The following is a 22,560-nucleotide window of genomic DNA, read 5'->3' on the forward strand; positions in this document are numbered from 1 at the left end:
AATCCCAAAGTCAGCTGGGGTGCACAGAGGAGGAGGGGTGCGCCGCGGCTGGGGCTGCCGGGCCCTGATCGATTGGCCAGAGGAAGGCGGGAGCGGCTGTTGCTTGCTCCACAGCCTGGACACACCGGGGGCTCCACGCCTGCTCTTCCTGACAGCAGCGGCGGGCCACAGCAGGTGGGGGGAGGGCACTGCTCGGTTCCTGACATGCCGGGAGCAGCAATCAGCCATCCAGGTGACTAAACCGGCCCACCGCCACTGAGTCACCCACCCACCGTGGCTTTTCTTCCTTCCCCCTTTGCATCTGATTATTTGGGGAGCTGAAAACTTGGAGGTGTCCCTGAGGCCCGCCCCTTCTAACTCTCCCCGCCCTACCTCGGCTTGGAGGAAGATGGAACTCGCCGGGAAGCTGCCACTACCCCCTAAGGACATGGAAGTCACGGAGGGAGCCAGAGGTGCCCATGGAGAGACCTCAGCTGGCAGAATACAATAGCAGACATGGTGTTCGGGCTGCCCGTGTGTCCTCTGAAGGTTCTGGGAGAGAAGGGGAGTCTGGTCCACACCGACTGGAGTCCTTCTGGGCTGCCTTTGAGCTCACCTCTCAAGGGGATCTTTCTGTAAAACGTGTGGCTTCCAGGGTCATTGGTCTTTGGAGAGCAAGACTGGATTGGCATAGGCAGGCCTGTGCAGGTAGGTGGCTCTGTACTGGGTGTGACCCACGTGTGTGAGAGGGTGAGGGTGTGTCACAATGGGTATGTGCCCAGGCAGATCTGAGGACAGTGGCTGGTCAGCAGAGAGCTGGGATGGGGACCCAACAGCAGTTGATTCTAACTGATGCTGGGCCAGCCTAGTCTTGAATGCATGCTGGGGAGAAGGGACAGCAAATACATGGCCTGAGCAGACTGAAGAACAGCTGCCTGCTCAGGCAGGCCCAAGCCCTTGCTGGGTCCACAGGACAGAGACATGGCCAGATGCCAAGGTAGGAAGTGGTCCTGAGGCCTGGCTAAGTGTTAAGAACTAAACTCATAGGCATGGGACTGCCGGTTCACTGCTTGTCTTCCTGACAGCCCTGGGTGCCCAGGGAACACCTTCCTACTAAGGATCTATCTTCTCACTCTCCCAGGAAGAGCTGTTCAGCTCCTACATGTGTCCCTGCTGAGCTCATAGACACATTCAATGAGCAGGCTACAGGCTGGGGCTCAGCTGGGGGCCACCCTGAAACCCCCTTTCAGGCATGCCCCAATGTAGGTCAGGCAGAGCGGTGTGGATCCCCTGCTTCCCCCACAGGACTGACAGGCTTTTAGGCACACCGGTGAGTAAGCTGCCGCAGGCAGAGAGGTTGTACCCACAGAAACAAGATGACACCAATCAGGGACCTTCTGGAGAAAAGCAACTGAAAGAGAAAATCACTGGGGTTTTTCTTTTTCTTTCTTTCTTTCCTTCTTTCTTTCTTTCTTTTTTTTTTTTCTTTTGTGCCTAAAGGTAGCAGCAAGCTTCTGGGCTCCAGACAAGCACCAACCTGCAGAGGGAGAGGGTGAGGCCCGCTGCCCAGAAGGAGTGCCAAGGTAAGGTCTCCACTGTGGCAGTAGACTCTGGATTCTTGAGCCGGGGACAGGGTGTCCGTATATTGTGGTCACTCAATAGGTCAAAGAAGCTAACTCCATGTTCACACAAAAGCTGTGAGCTCTTAGACTAAAGATCCCTGAGGCTGCCTGACTGTTGGCCACCCCCTACCTCTTCAGGTAGATTTTGAAACAGCTTGGTGGAAACCAGTTTCTGGCTCTGGGCTTGTTTCTACAGTCCCTGTGTTTGTTTCCTGCTCCTGCCAGACCAAGCCAGGGCCACCAGGACTCCTTCCAAGAAGCCCTTCTCACCTGTCCCTCATGTAGTCATTCCACAAATATTTATGGTGTGTCCTCTGCCTACTGGGTTCCTGCTCCCCACTGGGTGCCCTTTCCCTGAACTTAACCTGGCAGACTCTGACTCTGAAAGTTAGCATGAAGCCAGGGCCAGGGGCCTGCCCTGGGTGTGGGGGGTGGCAAGCTAGTGCTACCCTTAGTTTTGCTTGGGCTCTCCACTTCTGCTCAGGGTTCTGGGCTGGTAGGCTTCATCAGCCCCAGGAACTCAGGTCCATGCTCCAGGGAGCAAGGCTAATGCTGTGCAGCCACTGGTGTAGAGTGCCAAGGTCACAGAAGTTTGCATTTCTTTGGGGGAGACGGGGATATCTTTCCCTAAGTTGGTTATGATGAAAACTGAGTTCCCAGAGTGGGCTTGGGAGCTCACCTAGTTAAGATCAGGGATTGGCCTTTGGGTCAAGAGGGGTACCTCTCTGTAAGCATTTCTACCCACATTTTTTTTTTCTGGTGATAAGCCTGAGAACTTGAATGACAAAGGCACCAGGGAACTAGGCATCAAGAATAAACCCTTCTAGAAGTATCTGACTTGGGTGGAAACTCTGAGTCCCTGCAGGGCATATAGGAACTGCATAATCTTTCTGATGACCCCTCCCCCACCCACATACACTGAGTGCATTTGAGATTTGCCAGGCACAGGGAAGGTGCAGGCCAGGGGGGCTCCAGCCTTCTCTATGTAGTTTTGCTCAGGATGGCCGACACTGCTCCTGTCCTGGGAGAGAGGACACAGAGTACCACAGTCAGGAGAAAACTATAGTATCTTCTATACCTGACTCCAGGATGAGGAAAACTACCAGGCTGTGGAAGGGCTTCTTGTTTCCTCCCAGAAGGTGACTCTTAACCTTGGGAGCCTCCAGGTCTGCAGAACTGAGCAGAAGCCAGATCCCAAGCAGAATGGCAGATGCTAGTGAATATGCAAGCAAACAGTAGTCCCTTAGGGAGGCAGCTGGCTTGGCCAGGAGGAAGCCTAGGGTAGAAGCCAGGCCATTGGGAGATGGAAAGTCTGCTGGGGTCTTAGGAGGGTTCAGTAAAGCCTTTGGGCTGCTTTCTGACATATCTGTCTCTGGGATTCTGGGCACAGAGGACTGGCAGAGCCAGTCAAGGAATAGGCTGAGATACTAGAAGATGGTATTCCTTACCCATATGGCCCAGAGGTTCCCCCAGTGCAGTATATCTCCCTTGCAGAAGGCAGGAGGAGTTTCTGGGAGACCTGTGGCTGAAAGCAGAGAGCCTTTCCTAGTGTCTGCCACCCAGATGTCAGTGGGAACACCCAGCAGTAGAACATGTGGTCAGATCTGGGCAGTGCTGGGCCCTGCAAACCTTACTGTCAGGCATTTTGTAGCCAGACTTGTCAGGGAGGCAGCTTGAGAAAAGAGCTCATTTCTGTGAGTCTCCTGGTAGAAGTGGGCTAGCTAGCAAAGCAGGGCACAAAATGGAAACCTCTTAGCCAAGGTTGGCCCTCCTGTGTGTATGAGCTATACGCATGACCTGGGAAACTGTCAACCCCAGACCCCCTCCCCCCATACACTCTACCTTCCTCATAACTTAGACTTTGGGTCCAGGAAGGAATAAGCAGAGAATGGGACCAATGAGAGGGAGGAGGCTTATCTGTGTGTGTTGCTACAACATAGTACATAGTTTTTGTGTTGTTTTTAAACACAAAATCCCAGCTGTTCGGTCTACCAAATGAAGACTGAGGAGCCAGACACTGTAGTGGAAGCCTGCTAGCTCCAAGAGCCAGAGAAGCACCCAGCTGACCTTCCTACTCTACTGACATCCCAGAGGGGAAATCTCCTTCTCCTTCTCCACGCTGTCTTAAATACCTTTTGACTCAAAGACCCTCCTTTCTGTTTACTTATGCTCATCCCCTGTCAGCTGGTTCCCTGTCAGCTGGTCAAGGCCTGCCTCTTGACCTAGGGTCTTATTTAGATCTGGGATTAAGGGTGCATGCTAGGGCTGAGCCATAATACAACACATTTTTTCTAGTTCATGATCTTGGGGTTCTCAATGCGATCAAATATCTGACAATAATGTACTGCTAAGTAATTTACACACAAAGGAGCTTTATTTGTATCTCAGTTTCAGAAGCCAGGAAGTCCAAGGTCAAAGGACCCACATTTAGCGAAAGCCTCTGTGCTGACTGAGATGTCACATGGCAGAAGGCAGAAAGACAAAGGGCTGCACCCACTCTGATCTACACTGTGTAAGGACAATTCACTCATAAGGGTGGTATCCTGGTGACCCAAATATCTCTCAACCCTGTGGAGTTGGGGGTTGAGTTGCCAGTAGACCATGGTACCTGGCAGGCTGTGAGATCCAGACAGTGCTTGTCCCCTCTCACTGGCTCACAGCCTGGTGTCATTGCCTGGTTACTGAGTACCAAATGCAGATGGCTGGAAGAGAGGGCAGGAAAAAGATAAAGAGAACTCTGGGCCTGGGAAAGTTTGTACAGAGTAGAAGGATGAAGAGAGAAGCTGAGCTTGGGGTCAAGGCAGAGCCACAGAGCCAGGTTATAATTGGATGGCTTCTTATGCCTTCGACGGCCCATCTCATCTCTTAAATTGTCACCCATGATTCATCCAGTCCAAATAATTTATGAATTTGAGCCAGGCCTAAATTAGAACTTCATAAAAATGTACCCCACCTCCACAAAAGCCCTGTGTTATGAGAGAAAACTCTATGTGGAACCAACTCCTATCTCTAGGTCCAGGCAAAGATTGCTCGGGGTAAGTCCCAGACCCGGGACATGTCACTATGCAGAGTCCATAGTGTGTGTCAGGCCTGCATTGATGCTTCTGATGACTGGGATAAGTTATTCCATGCCTCTCCACCTTAGTTTCCTCTCCCAACCCACAAAGATAATTAGCACCTGTGAGCTAGGGCTGTTGAGGGGGGTAGCTAGGATGCTCTGGAAACTGCTGAGACCATCAGAGGAGCAAGGTGCTGGAAAGAAGGGACCCATCTTATTTAGGGACACAGCAAAGGCTTGCCGGGTGACTGTGGAAGACCCTCCCCCTGAGACTAGCAAAGGTACCATAATGCTGACAGGTCCAGGCCCAAGAAAGCTAGGGGAACAGCAATACCAGATCCATTTGCCCCAAAGAGCAAATTGTTTGCTGAGGTTCTTTAAAGATCCCCAGGCTACTGAAAACAGTTCCTTCTGAGGTTCAGAGTTCAGGGTCCAGAGGATTTGGAGTGGGCTGTGCCCATGCAAGGGGTGGGGAGGCTAAGTGACTGCTTGGTACCACTCCTCTGTGGGCCTGACATCTTTTCTCCCAGTGGAGGCTGCAGCTCCTGAAGAGCTATGCCCTCACTATGCCCATCTGAAACACAAAACTAGGAAGGCTGCATACAGAGAGGACCACTGATGAAAGACTTGGGATGCTCAATCCCAAAACCTTTTAAAACTTCTCTTACCAAATGGTTATCTGTCCTAGTCATTTAGAAAAATTAACCACCACCACCTTCTATCACCATACCACCATACCACTTCCACCCCAACCCCCCCTCCACCACCTCCACTGCCAGCGTCACCACCACCACTACCCTCTATGACCACACCACCATCATACCACCTCCAGCCCCCCACCCTCATCCTCCTTCTCCACCACCTCCACCACCACCACCACCACCACTGCCACCACCACCACCACCACCATGCATTCTGATTTCATCTAGAAACAAAGGCAAACCCAGAACACGACAAGTTCTTTTGTTGAGCTGAGAGAAATTTCCTGTCTGGACAAGAAGCCACAGGACCTCAACCTCAGCAAAGAAACACTCCTATTGGTCAGTATTGTCTACAAAAGCTCATTACGGCATTATTGCAGTACAGAGACCCAAGTATTTACAGAGGGATGCTGACGACCATTTTTGGACAATCAGGACTTCTCTGGGGAACTGATTCTGCTCGTGATTCAGACAGCACTATCCTGAGGATGCTGTGCTTGGGTCAGCATTTGTGTCTGTATCCTAGGGCCCTAGACCTCTGGCTAAAGAGGGAGCATCATGGCTGAGTCCTTCCTTCTCACTTCAGGCTACCCAGAGATTGGAAAAGGCTTCCCTGAGTGCACAAAAAAGAAATATATGCAAAAACCTCAAGTCAGCTGTGTGTTGTTCTGGCCTCTGATCTCAGTGCAGGAGGGGCCCAGCCTACTCTCTCCCAGGGTAAATAACAACAAACCAGTCACCTTGCTCAAGGCTGCCTACATGGCATCCCGGACTCCCAGAAGCTCTGGCATCAGCAGAGTTAAAACTGGGAGGACTGGTTCTGTAGTTTGGTATCCTGGCCTGGAGCATCTCCAGTTTCATTTTCTTTCTTCCAGCTTCAAATGAAGCATCATGTGGAATTGTACAAGAAGGTACTGAGGTAGAAGGAGCTAGGGGACCATTCGGCCACTGTACAAGTTGCTCAGTAGAGGAAAGGCTATCCATAAATGAGCTGGCCCTCTTAGACGCTGCAGCACCTTCAAGACAAAGGAGGGGTTCTCTGACAATATTTAACCCAACTCTCATTGATGTATAGAGGAAACCCAGCCCAGAGAGAGAAGGGGGACCCTGAGGCCACCCAGCTAACTAGAGCCTTGCCTCTCTTGAGCAGCAGCAGTGGGTATAGCTGGTGGTTTGATGATTTTGAGAAAGGTGGTCTGGCCTGACAGTAGGAGGGTGGACAGGTCCCTATGCCTCCTCTGTGCATGTTGTTCTTGCAGGGGCCAGCATTGGCTGGCTCACCCTGCATTCTGCTCAGCACAGGGCCTCAGTCTGGGCTGTGTTTATTAACCAAGTATTCCCCGAGGACAGATATCATTCCTGGGCACTGCACTAGGCCACTGGCCAATAAACAGACCTAACGAATTTGAAAGTGGACTGACTCAAGTTCTGTTGTGTCCCAGGAAGTATCACAGGCTAAGAAGGGGGCAATGAAAGAGTATCTGGAAATGAGAGACCCTGGGCAGAGGGGAAAGGAGGCATGTGGGGAGGGAGATCTCTTCACTAGTATATTTTCTCGTGTGTGTGTGTGTGTGTGTGTGTGTGTGTGTGTGTGTGTCTGTCCGGCTGTCTGTGTGTTACATGCTGATGAACTCAGTGGACCCATGAGGAGGCCAGAAGCCGACATCATTGTCTTCCTCAATTACTTCTCTATCTTACTTTTCTTGAGAGAGAGAGAAAGAGAGAGGGAGAGGTTTAGTTTCCTATGTGTGTGTCTGTGGATGTGGACACCAACATGTGTGTACAGGCCAGAAGAGGGTGGTGGGTCCTCTGGAGCTGTACTTGCAGGCAGTCGTGAGCCACCTGATATGAGTGCTGGGAACTTTGTGTCCTCTGGAAGTGCCAAAAGACCTCAAGCGTTGAGTCATCTCTCCAGCATCCCACTTGGAGACAGGGTCTCTCACTGAACTGGGACTCGTTATGTCAGCTAGACTACCTGGCCAGTAAATCCTGGGGGTCTATCTGTCTCCTGCTTGCCCCAGGAGCTAGGGATACACTGTGCTGGGCCATAGCTGGCCTTTTATGTGGGTTTTGGCAGGGGACAAGGTTTGAATTCAGGTTCTCATACTTGCACTGTAAGGACTTTGCCCTCTAAGCCATCTTTTTAGCCCAGAAGAAGGAATGTAAGTGGCAACCATCACCATCAGTGGTCAGTTCCCAGGGGGAGGAGCATGGTCTCATGCCAGCAGGTCTGAGACAGGCAAGAAGATTTTAGGGTAGAACTGGAAGAAGAAGGTGTGCCCAATGTCCAGAAAGGAGGGCTGAGGTAGAAGTGTTAGCCCATGGGAAGGATGGAGTCAGATTCACAGCAGATGGAGCAGGAAAATTAAATATTCAGAACTCTACAAAGCATGTAAGAGCAATATGGAGGACACCTCCCCACCATCCACCAGCTAAGCAGGGGTGCACGTATGGGTGTGGAGGGACCCACCCTGTCAGTATTCAAAGGAATGTTCCAGTAAGTAAACAGGAGCTTTGCCCAGTATGTGCCAAAGAGCCAGAAAAGGAGCTACTCAGGGAGAACAGTCAGTCAGTCAAGCACAGACCAGCCAAGTAGCAGTTAAACAAGCCATGTATTCAGATATCAACCTAGTGGTCAGAGCTCCCCAGTGGTCACACAGCCCAGACCCTGTGACTTTCATGCAACTACACCTAAGTATAGTTTCCTATTCAAAGAATTGGGGTGGTACTTGGGGAGGGCAACATCATACACCCTCAGAAACTTTGGTCCTCATCTGTCCAGGTACTGGTGGAGTCTCCTCCATGACCCCCATACTATCACCATCTATGGCTCCCTGAAAGTCAGACCCAAGGGCTACAGTCATAGCCTTTCCTCAGCCTCAGACCTGAGGTAGCAACTGTAGGTCCAAGAGAGAGAAAGGATAATGAAGGGGTTCTATCCAAGGGGCCTTCCAGTAGTTAGTTCAGCCAGTAGCAGTGGCAGCTAGTGAGCTAAAGCACCAGCAAAAGGCATTTGGATGGAACTTTGGAGGCCATTAATAGTAGAGCCTGCAAAGCAACTGTAGCAAGAAGATATTAAATGAATTCATCATGTCTCTAAAGCAAGTGTCCTTACTGTAGCTTTGTTCCCCAGGCCTTCCCAGGATGGCTTAGCTCATAGTCCATGTACCCAGGAAGGGTGCCATGGTCTGCAGAGAGACCAATGTTCCTGAATGGCTTATCTCAGGGTAACAGATCCCTTGGGAAGGTCTGGATAGTTGAAGTGAACTCCCATTGCCAGTTTTTGTTTGGAGAGAAGTCTAGAAAAGGTCAGAATTTGAGAAAAAAAGTAATGAGAGAGAGAGAGAGAGAAAGAGAGAGAGAGAGAGAGAGACAGACAGACAGACAGACAGACAGACAGAGAAACAGAAACAGAGAGACAGAAAGACAGAGACAGAGAGACTGTTATGGGTGAGGCCAGTATGTCTGAGTTCTTGTCCCCTCAGCAAATAGATGGATGGTCCCATCAGGTGGGCACCCTTGGTCTTTTCCCAACAATAACTGGACGTTAGGAGGGTTGGGTTCTTTTCTAGGCCATAGAGTAGTTAGACCTGTTGAATTGGTTGAGTAGCAGGCAGTTTATCTTCTGGAAGAATCCTGGGATTCTGCTCTATGGCATACCACAATGGGCTTGACTGATCTTTATGGAAGATGTGTGAATACACTCTGTGTGTGTGTGTGTGTGTGTGTGTGTGTGTGTGTGTGTGGTCTTCTTGCTCTTTCATCAGATGTGTCCACTCTATTTGGAGGTCCTGGCCCTAAGGACCCCTGCACTCCAATGCTTAGGTCTCATCGCTTTATCCTCCCAAGGGAAGGGAACAAAGTTTCCCCACTAGCCACATCAAGAAACCAAAGCTGAGATCACGGGGAAGGGTTCCAGTTCTGCAGGAATCAGTGGTTTCTACAGCTAGACTCTGTCTGCCTCCTCCTACAGGAGGACCCAAATGTCTGACAAAGTTAGCTCTCCCAGGTCACACTGCCAGACCCGTAGAGCCAAGCACTGTGCTCTTGTCCCATCAGTAAACTCATGGATGGGCTGTCATGGAAAGGGCAATAGCTAGAACCAATCCCAGAGCAGAAAGAGATAGGTGTAGAACATCCTAGAAGAGAGGGCTGGGAGTTCCAGGAGCAGGGCTGCTGCTCCTCCTAGAGCCCAGTTTCCACAAGACCCCTCCTCCTCCCTACTGTGTGCAGTGTGTCAGTGCCTGCCTACCCAGTAGTCTCTCAGTGTGGGACTCATCAAGTCCATTTGGGTCTGTGATGGACAGAGAGTGTGAAGCAGGGTCTGCAGGCATGGTGTTAACTCATGACTGGTGAGACCTCGTGCTTGATTCCTAGCAGTGGTTAGGTGACCACCTTTGCCTTGCATATTCGGAGGCTCTCCTGTCCTCTTCAGATTCTGGCTGGAGATAGCCACTGTATGGGACTCACCCTTCCTGAGTAGTGGTATAAGGTGGCCTCTTCCCACTACCACTTGTTCAGACTGTCCTTGGCCTCAGGAACTTCTGAGCACCTACACCTGTGTCATAGACATGTGGCTTCTTCACTCAGTAACCAGCTTGGGCCACTGGCCGCTGTGCAGAATCCCACTGACCACATGCCTTGCATACCAGACTGTTTCTCCTGATTCTGAGAGCTCAGAAGTCCAAGGTTAAGATGCTGGAAGATTTGATGTTCAGTGAAGACCCATTTCCTGGTTTATAAGTGGTTGTCTTTTCATAACATCAGGTGACCAGAGATGGGCCTACTCTGGGGCCTCTTGTGTAGGGCACTAATCCCTATGATATGTTCTGGGTTTTTTAGGGTAGAAGCCTGTGCTCTGGCAGCCCCAACAAGCTAGGCTCAGCCACCTCACTGATATAGGGCCAATTAAATAAAGGAGTAGTAGGAATTGGGAGTAGGGGGAAAAAAGATTTATACAATATGGCCACCCTGGGAAGAGGAACAGAAGGGGGATCCAGTGACCCCTCCCCAGACCCACCCCACTAAATCCATCTTCAGAAGTATGACAGGTTTGGTTTTAAATAGAGAGCAATAAGAGTGTATAACAAACCAGTCCTTATTGTCAGTGTGTGGTTCTGCACTTTAGAAGCCCATCTCTGTCTCAGCGACATCCTGCTAGGTGGGTGGATGGGTTGTCAGATCTGTATGAAGTCCCTCCCTGGGAGGCAAGTTCTGGCTGGCACCAGGGATTCCGCTTATCCTTTCCCTTAGAAAGGAATTCAAGCAGAAAATCATAATTCCTTGTGGTCCACTACCTCACAGACTGATAGCTGGAGGAAAGGAGGGGCACAGGTACTTCTCTTTAGAATGTCTCCCTGCTAGCCAGGAGTTACTTTGGTAGTGTTTGTTGTTTGTTTGTTTTTGGAGACAGGATTTCTCTCTGTAGCCCTGGCTTTCTTAGAACTTGCTATGCAGACCAGGCTGGCCTCAAACTTACAGAGATACATCTGCCTCTGCCTCCCACATGTTGGCTGGGGTTAACCATTAGGGTAGTTATAGGGCCTTTAGATGCTAAACACTTTTAAGACCCTGCCTCTTAATAACCTTTTCACACTGGTGATTAGATCACAAACTACGAATAGGTAAGTGTGGGGGTGGGTGGGGAGGACCTACACATTTGCTTTACACAGGAATGATTAGTCCTTTCTTAGCCACAGTGTGCCTCAGTTTCATCACCTGTAAAGCAAGAATAATAGTACTGCATTTCCACACAGGGTTATCATGCAGACCAAATAAGACAGTGTATGCTAAGAGCTACACTCAGGGCTCCGCCCACAGGAAGCATTCAGTAATTGGCAGGTCTGATTACTACTGTTAGAGAGTGAGGCATCCAGAGATAGGAAACTCGCAGGGAGCTTGTCAGCAAGCTCCTGGTTCCTAGGAAGCGTTTCAAGTCCTGAGCAGAAAGGTGCCGGGAAGGATAATGTGTTTGTATTTCTAAACCACAAGTTGATCCATATCTTCCCTCTTTGGCCCTAACCTGGGCTCACAGCCCTAGCTGTGCCCGTCAGATGTTACAACAGGCCCGACAGCCACTGGCTGTCAGAGAACTGGGAAGTGCTCACCCCACCCCATCTGCCACCCCAGGCACTTGAAGACTGCTCTGGCTGGCTGACTGGCCAAGAGTCCCAAGAGCCCTTTCTCCTGGTGTTACCTGTGCTTTCTCCAAAGCTCCTGCCTGATGTGTGGACATAGCCCCTGCACTCCCTTGGCAACAGACCCATGCTAGAGACCATGTCATGTCTCCTCAGGGGAGTGTGTGCCTGCTTGTCCCATATCCTTGGCACCACCATGGAGAGAGAGGCCTAGAGTGAGCTGCATGCACACTGGAGACAACACCCTTTCATCTGTTGCTAGGACTTTCTACACTGTGGTCCTGCTCTCTCCTCTGAGGCAGGGTTGAGCTGGGCATGGATCAGAGGAGCACAGAGAAGGGGGAGAAAGAGACACAGGGGAATCAGCTCCTTAATCTACCCTGCAGGTCCCAGTCACTCCAACCTGCTGGGCATCAACCAGCCTAGTGCTGCTGAACTTGTATAAAGCAGTGGGAAGTGTAGAAACGTGGCTTGGTGTGTATTAGACCACGCACCTGGGAGGTCCCCCAGTGTAGTCCTGTACTGAGCATGGGAACTTTTCTCTAGCAAATCTTACCAATAACAGATTTGGTTAACTTCATCAACAGAGGAGTCATTACCTCCTCAGTCCATCTTGCTTGGGAGCCCCTGCCTTTCTTGAGGCCCCCGTCCTCAGTTCAGCTTCCAAGGGTAGAAGGGGAACCCAGAGTTTTCTAAACCATTCCCTGTAAAGAAAAGATGAGACTTGGCTGATAACTACTCTGGGATATGTAATCCTTGCTTCAAACCAAATTTCTTATAATATTCTAATACTTATATCTTATTGTAGTTCCACAATTCAAAATTAATGCTTAGAGCCATGGTTTTAGCATATAAAGTATTTTATTAAAAGATAGTAGTTGACATGTACGCTTGTGAATCAGTAAAAAGTAATTTGGGGTGTTGGTTCTAGATTCAATGCTCCATTTCTTTCCAGCTTTGGTTTGTAGTTCATTTTAAACACACACCAACTAATCCTGTCCTTCCCTCCACACAGCACAACCTTCTTCCTACAGCCAACACCAGACAAGTACCTAGGCCCCAGAGATTGTGGGAAGCCATTTATATCACTGCAAGGGACTCGGGCAGCTTCCTGGCCACAGAAGTCAAGGTTTTGCTTATCATGTCCAAAGGAAAGAGAATCCACTTAGGAAAGACACAGAGGCAAAGTAGAGAGCAAAGAGTCACAAAATGTGCATGTATATGTTGGGCGGGTGATCAGCTGCCAAAGCTTCTATACTACCCTTCCACTGCACATAAGCCTGGTGCCATGCCTTCTCCAGTACAGCGGAGGGCATGGAGGTCTGAGGGGCAATCAGACAGGGCATAGGCCTTTGTGGGTCTGGCAAGTTCCCATGGATTACCTTCATGCTGGTTAGTGGGAGCCCTGTCATAAACTCTAGGTAAGTTACACGGCCCCCAACGCAGATGACTTAATCAGAAATAAACCTATAGGGCTAAAGAATCCGTGAGCAAAAAAGATAGGCGGCAAGCATGATGTCACTTAAAAGCAAAGTTTGAGATACCAGCAATGGTGGCAAAAGAAGCAGGCTTGTACTGTCCTGTGTCCATATTCCCTGTCACCAACAGTCACCTAGCCCCTTGGGTGCCAAATGTCACATATTCCTAAGCCAGAATCCCCTTAGCACTCAGCAAGTACAGTTCTCTTCGAGGGCCCAAGGGAAGGACAGCGAAGGCCTTTTCCATTCCTTGTTTGGGGAGGAGACAGACAGGTGGTAGGTGGCCATTGCTCCCCCAAGCCAGGTAGAGGGCTCCTGCAGGGACTTATAATTCTGTTTCCGTGTGCCAACATGCTGGAACCGATCTCTCCCCAAAGTCCCTTTCCTGTTATCTTAAAGCCACATAAAGTTCTCAGGTCTAAGCCAGAATGACAAAGAAATCGGAATTCCTTTATATCCTTCTCTCCTGCCTGCACAAAGAGGCCACCCCAGGACAGTCGCAGAGCTGGGGAACTTGTCCAGACTGGCAAGCAAGCCAAGATGCGGGATTTCAGGGCTCCGGATGGGGCCCTGAGAGATGTGCGAGTGGGCACATCTTGGAGAGTGGACCCGGGGCTCCAAAGCAGGCATTTGCGAGTAATTTAACTAGCTGATTGCACAACAGCCGCTTAGTAGATAATCCGGGTCTTGGCCTGCCGCCACGGGGAGGTCGCGGTTGGCAGGCGGTGGTCGGCGGGACTGGGGCCGAGCTACTGGAGGGAGGGCGGTGGGGATGCAGCCGCCCCTTAGGTCGAGCCCGGAGCGCCCCTGGCGATCTCTCCAGAGCTCCAGCGCTCTGGGCGTCCCACCTGAAGCCACACCCTGCAGTCCAACTCCGCGCCAGGTGAAGCGGGCGTCGCACCGACGTGCTGCCGCCCCTCCTTGCCGTGCCCGCGCTGAGGTCCCTCCCGCGGAGGGCGGGCCCGGCTCCCGCGGCCTCTCGGGGCTCTCCGCGGCTTCCCGCTTGGCAGGTGGGTGCCTGGGGCCCCGCGGCGGACCGGGGATCCCCAAGACCCGAGCGGGGATTACGACTCCCCTAGGGGACAGACTGGCCGCGCACTCACGGCCCCTGCCCCGGGTCCTCAGTCCCCGAAGTTCGGGGATGGCTCGCCGCAGCTCCTAGGGGCCTTTGAGCTCCGGCACGCGGGCTCAGCGACCCACCTCTTCGTGAGCGCCGCACGGGACCGAGCGCGCGGGGACAAGGGCGACCTCCGAAGCGGCGCTGCGCCCCCTCCCCCACCTCTCCAGCCCCACTCTCTGCGGCTCAGCAGGCACCCGAGTTCGCTCTGTGGCTAGAAGGGAGGGGTGCGGTTCCCAACGTCCTGGACTCCAGCCAGTCGCAGAATCCACGGGGACAGTTAATTACATTGATCAGAGTGTGCTTCTCCCTAGGTCGGCAGAGGACTGGCTCTGTAAGGTCCTGGGATCTTCCCTCACCTCCATGCTCTAGAGAGCTGACCGCAGAAGGGAGAAAGGAGAGGAGAGAAGGCCACAGGAGGTGAGTGAGGGGCCTCCTGCTCCAGACCTTCCTAGAGGGGTAGATTGGGAGGGAAAGTGGGAGGGCAGGGTGCTTTGCTGAGCTGGATTCCTCCAGGTACTGTTAGACAGTAGCAGTGGCCGGTGGAGGTGCCATTTCTCAAATTTCTCAATCCATAGCGTGTGTCAGATAAGTCGTTTGCAACCTCTTCCAGCACATGGTAGGCCAGCAGGGAGTCAAATGGCCCGCCCAGTCTTGGGCCCAGCCTCTGATGTCATCAGGTTTGATAACCCGCTGAACAAGGCTGTATTCCACAGCCCAGGTTCACAGAATACATTCAAGAGGCTTCCAGACAAGAAAGACAGTAGCGAACCCAAGTTTGTGCTGATTAGTGCAGGAAGCCCTGGTAACAGGCTCATTCCTCTCTCTGTGTGGGGGTCTGCTGCCGGGAACACCAGGGGCTAAGGTACAAGCGTTCCGGGGATCTGAGTTATATTCTTTGTATTTTTGCCATATTCTAATGCTTTTTAAGTTCTTTGGCTTTTTTCTGTGTAAGGTGGGGAGCGGTCCCTGGTCCAGGTCAGCTTATTTTGCACCGCCATATGTTGAACAGTGGGCTGGGAACATACTTGGAACCAAATGGGGATGGGCTCAGACCCCCAATTTGCTGTTGATTACTTGGGCAGTTGTTTTTCCTCCTAAAAGTTTTAATGTCTGTAAAGTGGGGTTCTGTGCCAAATGTCGAGGATAAAGCTGTCCACATAGGACAGCTGAAATGTGAAACTGGAATGGCTAATGTTCAACAGCCCAAGAAGGTACCTCACCAGCCTTCAGCTAGGAGGGTTTAAAGCTACCCTGAGCTGGGGACTACCTTGAGAACAATGTGGTCCACTCAGTAAGATAATTTGGAGGGCATTAGAGCCAAGTGATAGACATAAAACCAAGGCAGAGAGTCAGTCTAAGGAAGGGAAATAATAGGAGGCCCTGACTAACTCAGCATCTCTAGCATGGGGGAAGGGACCATACCTAGGAGACCCAGCTTCACAGACAGGCCAGCAACATCTGTATGTATTCACATGCATTCTCACATATTTATGGCCTGACCTGAGCATATTGTTACCTTGAGTACTTTGGGGACACCAAGAGTCTTTGGCTTGTGGCTTCTGTGTCCACCTATGCTCTTAGGTAGCTGTGTGACAGAGCGGGCTGTTTGACATCTCTGGTACTCCTGGTGGAAGAGCTTGGAGTCAGAGAAACTTTGCATTCCACTTCTCCATGTATAATCAAGGGGAGCAGCTTTTCTCAGAACCTCAGTTTCTCCATCTGTAACATGGAGCCTAGAATGGCTGCACAAACCATAGATACAAGAATCAAAAGCATCCAGGATGGCATTATAATTGAGGAGCAGAGGCAGGAAGAGCTCTGTGAGTTCAAAGCCAGCCTGGTCTACATAGTAAGCTCTAGGACAGTGTCTATGTAGAGAGACCCTGGCAAAGCAGGTTCTACCTACCTCACAGTGGTTTTGAACATAAAGCAAGGAGGTCAACAAAACAGATCTGGAAAGCTAAGGGCTACAGACATGCAAAGCCGTCTTGTGGTTGGGGATTGCTGCTGAAGTTCTTCTGGAAGTGTACTGAGGACCAGGGCTTCTACATGAAATTTACTGAAATCTGACAGTAAGAAGGACCCTGGCCTGTAGCACCCTGAAGAAATGTCATTGTTCATTCTCCTTAGGGGCAGTGCCCAACTTAGAGCCTCATGCCCAAGACAGCCCAGTGCTGTCTTGCATCTTGCACCAGAAGCAGGATGGGACAAGACTGAGATTCTAGGCACAGCACACAGAGGTCAGAGAGCTGGGCTAGTGTGAGCGGCCACTGGACCACAGCACTGTCAGAACCGTCTGGAACGGGGCCCAGACAAGGCCCAAGTCAATATTGACCATCCTGAGCTGGCTAGCCTGCTCTTCAACCTCTCATTCAGCAGGAGTGTTGACATTAGCTACTGAATGAGCTTCATCATTGGATTCTTTTAAACAACAGCCCATTATCTCTCCCCTGGGATTCTCTGCAGGCCTGGAGTGTGGGAGTGGGAGGAAGGTTTAGACCCACTTCTTCTCCCTGGGTCACACAAGTGGAGTAACAGAACCTCTGTGTCCTGCTCAGCTTTCTGGGACCTTCTACAGTTTAGCACCATGGCCCTGTGGAGCTCTACAAAGCCAGTAGAGAGCCATAGCTTGAGTCTAAGGTCTTATGTGAAGGTAGCAACTGAGCAAAAAGCAGGTGAAACATCCTCCTAGTGTGGTTTGGAAAATCAGAATAGGAAGCTGGGTGCCACCTTTTCTGACTCTCAGAGCATGTATAGAGAAACGAAGGGCAGGCCTGGACCCTAGTGGAGGCTGAGCAATAAGGGGAACAGACAGGCCTGGGCAGGGACAGGAGCTCCTGGTTGCTGAACATATTTAAGCAGAGCACAGCCGGACTCCTCTTGGGAATGCTGTGGGGATAGAAATCTGGGTGGAGGCAGAGGGTAGGTCAGAGGCTTCATGGGATGGGCGTCTCTTCCTCTGGGGCAGGATAACCAGCATCTATTTGGACGACTCAAGCTTACCTTTCCCAAAGGTAAATGATATAATTTGATATTTAGGCAAACTCCAGATAGTAAGGGCTAAGGAAAATCTTCCTGGCCAACAAGACAATTGAAACCATCTTCTGTTTCCAGAAATTTCCAATCAGGGGGCTGAGGAGGACCCTCATTCCTCCTGGGGGGTGGGGGGGATGCTGGACCTAAGGTGAGTTTCAAGGAAGCTCACATGGAGCAGGGCTCCCCTACCGCCACACGGGGCCTTAATAATGGCAAAATGGGTACATTTCTAAGCACTGTAGAATCCAGGAAGGTTGTCTCTGTCTTGCAGTCTGCTTTTTGAAGTATGCCCTTCCTCAAGAAATCTTGGGAAACAACACTTAGGTGGTGTGGGGTCCTGACAGTTGACTGCAGCCAAATTTGCCTCAGGTCTAAACAGATCCACTTTTCCCTTGCTATTCTCCTTGGGCAAGTAACTTAGTTTGTGTGGCCATCTCATTCATCATCTCCGTGATAGAGAGTAAAGAGGGCTCTCTCAGACCAGTGGATACAGATCTTGAATTCTCAAGGTGCTTGGCCTGCAGCCTGGCCCTTCAAACCTGAGGGATTCTTGTTAAAAATCACTCTAACATCTCCCTTAGTAAGAACAGGCTGTTCTCCTCTATCTCTGTGCCTGAAGAAGCTGGCCAAAGGAAAGAATTTCTTCTCCCATCAGCACTGGATACAAAGGCTGAGACCTAAAGATTAGGTCAAGGCCACAGATTCCAAGATTCCTGCCGAGCTTTAGGGCCCTAGACATGAGCTTCAAGAAGCATGGCCTGAAGCTTTGTGAGGAAACTGGGCCTTTACACCCCACTATGTCACCGGCACCTGAGCTAGGTGTCCTTCACTGTTCTATGATTCTCAGCTTCCTTCCAGTATCCAGGAACTCGCATGCATAAGTAATTCAATCTAACCTGCCTCAGTCCCCTTCCCAGGAGCTTCACACCCCTCTCCACTCACGTTTGTTCTCAGCCTGTGGTCCCTTCCCTGAATCCCTTTAGTGGCTGTTTTGAAAGGTATTCAAAGTGCAGAAACCTAAAGTCATCCAAAGCCAGGTGTGGCAGGGTAAGGTGGGTGACCACACTGGACACTCACTCCTGGTAAAAGCAGGGCTGTCAGGTTAGAACAACTGGTATTGATTCAAGATAGGACCCAGAAGTGATTCCAAATAGCAGTTGCAACAGACGTATATCCATCCCAAGGACTCTGCTGTAAGGTTTCTGTCCAACTCGGGCCTCTATAGCTCTGTCCTGGATCTGTGGGAGCAGCAGTTTGAGAGCTACCCTCTCATCCTCTAAGTGGATGCTTGAACTGTTTTTCCTTTGTCCCTATGGAATGATGGCATCAAACATGGAACCCTGCCCTCTCCCCTGTGAGTCAAGTCTATGGTTGCCACCCCCAGGGGCTTTGTTTTTAATATGCCAGTTCCCAGTCATCAAAGTCCCTAGTGAAACCTTTAAAAAACATCTTGCCTACCCCTTACAGAATACAAAACGTTTTGGTTCCATATAAGGTAAGGGACAGTATACAAGTCAGGATAGCCCTGCTTACCTGGGCTCAGACAAGCCCCAGGTCAGGTGGAAGGAGAAGGCCCTGTCCCTCCCACTTTAGACTTCCATTGTTTTCATTGGTCCATTAGCTAGACCTTGTTCCCTGCTGGTGAAGACTTCCAAGAAGAAGATCGTTAGCAGAGCTTAGCACATAATGCATAGGTGGGCATAGGGACAGCACTGTTCACTGCATAGGTGGGCATAGGGACAGCACTGCTCACCATGCATAGGTAGGCGTAGATACGGCACTGCTCACCATGCATAGGTAGGTGTAGATGCGGCACTGCTCACCATGCATAGGTAGGTGTAGATGCGGCACTGCTCACCATGCATAGGTAGGTGTAGATGCGGCACTGCTCACCATGCATGCATGGGTGGGCAGGCCTAGAGCCGGGCTCATCTGATCTAGGTTTAGTCCCCACCCCACCTCACACACATAGACAGTCATTTCCTGTTTCTATGATCTGGGGCAGGCTCTGCCCTCCTGAGCCTCGTCATCTAGATAATGAAAGATGATTACTCCCTTACAGAGCTGCTAGCCCTCAGGAAAGGCCTGACAGACACTCAACATCTCTGGCCTTTTCTGATTCTTCTGAGTCTTCATATCTTCTTGGACTCCAATCCCTCTTTCTGTGGTCCCAGGCCTGTGGCTCCCCGAACTGTCACTCCAGCACTCCTGGGTTTACTGCGTATGGCAGCACTTCACCCAGAAAGCTTCTGCCAGGAACTGCTACATTCTTTCTGCTAGGCTCCCTGCCAGAGGAGCCTCCTTCTCTAACTGGAATTGGCTGGAATCAGCCCTCCCAGCACTGGGCACCCTGCTCTGATCCAGTTATGGGTCAGAGAGCTGGAAGGTGATGTTGAAAGCATGCCTCAAACACCATAGTGCATGCCTAGCCTGAGGTCTGATTCTCAGCCAGCCTCCCTCTTCTGGGTTAGAGCTGGTGTCTGACAGAAGGGGAGAGGCCAGCCACCTTGTGTCTGCCCACTTCTACATCAGGTCTGAGGCCACACCCTTTCTCTCAGGCTAGGCAGAAGGGAAAGTATGGTTTGGGAGGAAACTCCTGCCCTGCTCCTCTTTGGTGCTAGCTCCTCGTTGTATGAATAGAGCGGTGACATTTGAAGACTGGCGTAGCCTGATTTGATTGAACACCCCAGCATGGTGGCAAATGCAGCAACTGCCCTCTCAGGGCTCTTGGAAATATGTGGGACAGAGGCCCTAGATGCCAAGTTGGAGACCTCTGACTAAGCACCTGTTCTTGGCAGAGGATGTGGATATCCTAAGTCTCCCTCATGGACCCTGGGCAACACTGGCTATCATGGATCACTCTTCCATTTTAAAATATTTTGAGGTCTGGAGAGATGGCTCAGTGTTTAAGAGCATGTACTGTTTCTGCAATTTGGTTCGCGGCACCCAGGTCAGTCTGGTGGCACACAGCTGCCTGTAACTCCACTTCCAAGGGATCCTACACCCACTTCTGGCCTCTGAGGGTACCTATACTCACATGCACATACAAGAAGAAATTAGATATCCTGACAGTGAAGATCAAACTTGCCCCAAGGAATTCGATGCCCCTGATCAGCAGGAAGTAGTCTATCGAAAACGTCACCCCCTTTCTGACCCCTGACTTTATTCAGGGATCTCTTTTCTTTCCTCTCTATCCTTTTTTTTCTCTCTTATCTGAGGGAGTTGAAAGAGTAGAACAAGAGTGGAGAAGGGGGGCTAGAGAGATGCCTCAGTGGTTGAGAGCACTGACTGCTCTTTCAGAGGTCCCGAGTTCAATTCCCAGAGCCACATGGTGGCTCACAACCATCTGTAATGGGGTCTGATGCCCTTTTCTGGTGTGTCTGAAGACAGCTACAGTGTACTCATTATATATATATAAAATAAAGAAAAAAAACAGTGAAGAAAGGTAAAAAACACAAAGACAAAGTATTCAGAGAAAAGCTACAAATGTTCTATAAAGCCTATCTAAACAATGGGCTGTTTTCCTTAGAAGACTAGGTAGGTGGCATAGGAGGAAATCTCATTGCCTCACCAGTTAAAGTTAGCGATTATTTTCATGTATTTCCTTCCTACTGCGCTGACAAATGGCAGAGGTGAGACTTTAAGTAACGATCCCCATTCCTATTTAGACAAAGACAACCTTGGTGGTTTAATTTGCCTCTGGGATCCATGAACACAAACAAGTTTGGAACCCAGCATGTCAGCAATTCCAGAAGAAACCATCAAACTTGGGCCCAATATAGTCATCACATATTGGGGGAATGGGGAGGGGGAAGCCATACTGTATACACACACACACACACACACACACACACACACACACACACACATCTGCCACCAGCTTTATGATTTTCCCTTTCACATGTGGGTTATGGTTTGTCTTTAGTTAATTTGAGGGTATGCTAAGAGCTCATCTCCTCAGGCTCATTCTCCCCCCACACACCCCCATGGATATTTAACTGCTTCAGCTACATTCAGCTACAGAAAAGATCATCTATTCCTACCATATTGCAATGTCACCTTTGCCGTAAATCAAGTGACCTCATCTGAGTGGGTCTATTTCTGGATTCTTGCTTCTGTCCCGTTGCTCTGTTTGTCAGTCCTTGTGCTGTTTCTACAGCATATTAATTACGCTAGCTTTATGGTAAACCTCGATGTATATTTAGTATAGTCCTCCAACTTTGTTCTCTCAGACTGCTGCAGCTATTCCTGGTTCTCTGTTTCCCTGCACATTTTAGAATCAGTGTGTCAGTTTCTGCCACAAGAAATATGCTGAGCCTGAAATAAGTCTGTAGGTTGACTTGGGAGTAACTGACATCTTCACAGTGTGAACTCCTCAGCAGACGAGCATTCTTTAATATCGCTAATACTGTTTCATGGCTTTCAATATGAAGGAATTTATTCCTAGGTGTTTGGTATTTTTAATGTTAGATGATAAATAATGCAATTTCATTTCTCTCTTTTAAAGTTTATCTTTATTTTAGTTTGCATGTGTATATGTGTGCTTTGTATATCAGCCTGCAGAGGTCAGAAGAGGGTGTCAGATCCGCTGAAACTGAAGTTCCAGGCAGCTGTGAGCTGCCATGGGGGTGCTGGGAACCAAACCCAGGTCTTCTGTAAGAGCAGTAATTATTCTTAGCCACTGAGCCATCTCTCCAGTCCTCCTCCTCCTCCTCCTCCTCCTCTTCCTCCTCTTCCTCTCCCTCCTCTTCTCCCTCCTCCTCCTCTCCCTCCTCTTCTTCCTCCTCCTTCTCCAAGACCACTCTTTAGCCCAGGCTGGCCTTAGTGCATGCTAGCCTTGACTTCCTGACCCTCCTGTCTCACCTAGCATTACAGGTGTGAGCTACTATGCACAGCTTTATTTCATTTTATATTGAAATTCAATTAACTTTTACTTATGTTGACCTTGAATTGAGAACTTTCTAAATTAATTTGGTTGTTGCAGATTCTTCTGACTTTTCCACTTTTACAAACATGTTATCCTAAGTACAGTTGGCCTGACGGTGTTTTGGAAGAGCCCTAGTGGCTGTCCTTTAAGTCACAGATTTCCCATTGTTTAAATAGTTGGCCAGTTTTTTAAATCTCGATCTGATCTCCTCCTACCCAAAGCTCCATTGACTACTTCTGTTAGCCTCTAACCTCTGTAATCACTTGGCTGGTGGCCTTTCTCCTCGGATCTCTCTGCTCCCTCTGGGGAGATCTTGTCAAGGGATAGCTGTTAGGGTGAACTCCCGGAAGGAAGGTATCGGAGTCACTGACACAACTTGATGCTGATGCCTTCCCTCCCTGTGAATTCCTGTGCAAGAGCAAAGAGCTGATCTCCTGGTGGGCATGGGGGAGTTGAAGAAATCAGGGTTCTTGGAGGAAGGCCTCAGGCAGTTCCTTTGTGG

At 50.2% G+C, this 22,560-nt stretch overlaps 1 protein-coding gene across 2 annotated transcripts in view; it reads left to right on the forward strand.

Annotated features, from left to right (window-relative positions):
- The first annotated feature begins 245 nt into the window (after positions 1 to 245).
- The window catches only part of Pak6 (p21 (RAC1) activated kinase 6), a 33,911-nt gene continuing 11,596 nt past the window's right edge, over positions 246 to 22,560 (forward strand). Inside the window, exons 1-3 of one of the 2 annotated variants that reach the window (XM_028767040.1) lie at positions 246 to 687; positions 1,480 to 1,562; positions 14,407 to 14,512. The gene's annotated coding sequence lies outside the window, so the exon portion shown is untranslated. Of the gene's footprint in view, positions 688 to 1,479; positions 1,563 to 13,929; positions 13,986 to 14,406; positions 14,513 to 22,560 lie in introns of those variants that run through there. The other variant, XM_028767041.1, reaches the window with a different exon arrangement.

Source organism: Grammomys surdaster, unplaced genomic scaffold (assembly GCF_004785775.1).
Source record: "Grammomys surdaster isolate TR1022 unplaced genomic scaffold, NIH_TR_1.0 170, whole genome shotgun sequence".
Classification (NCBI taxonomy): domain Eukaryota; kingdom Metazoa; phylum Chordata; class Mammalia; order Rodentia; family Muridae; genus Grammomys; species Grammomys surdaster.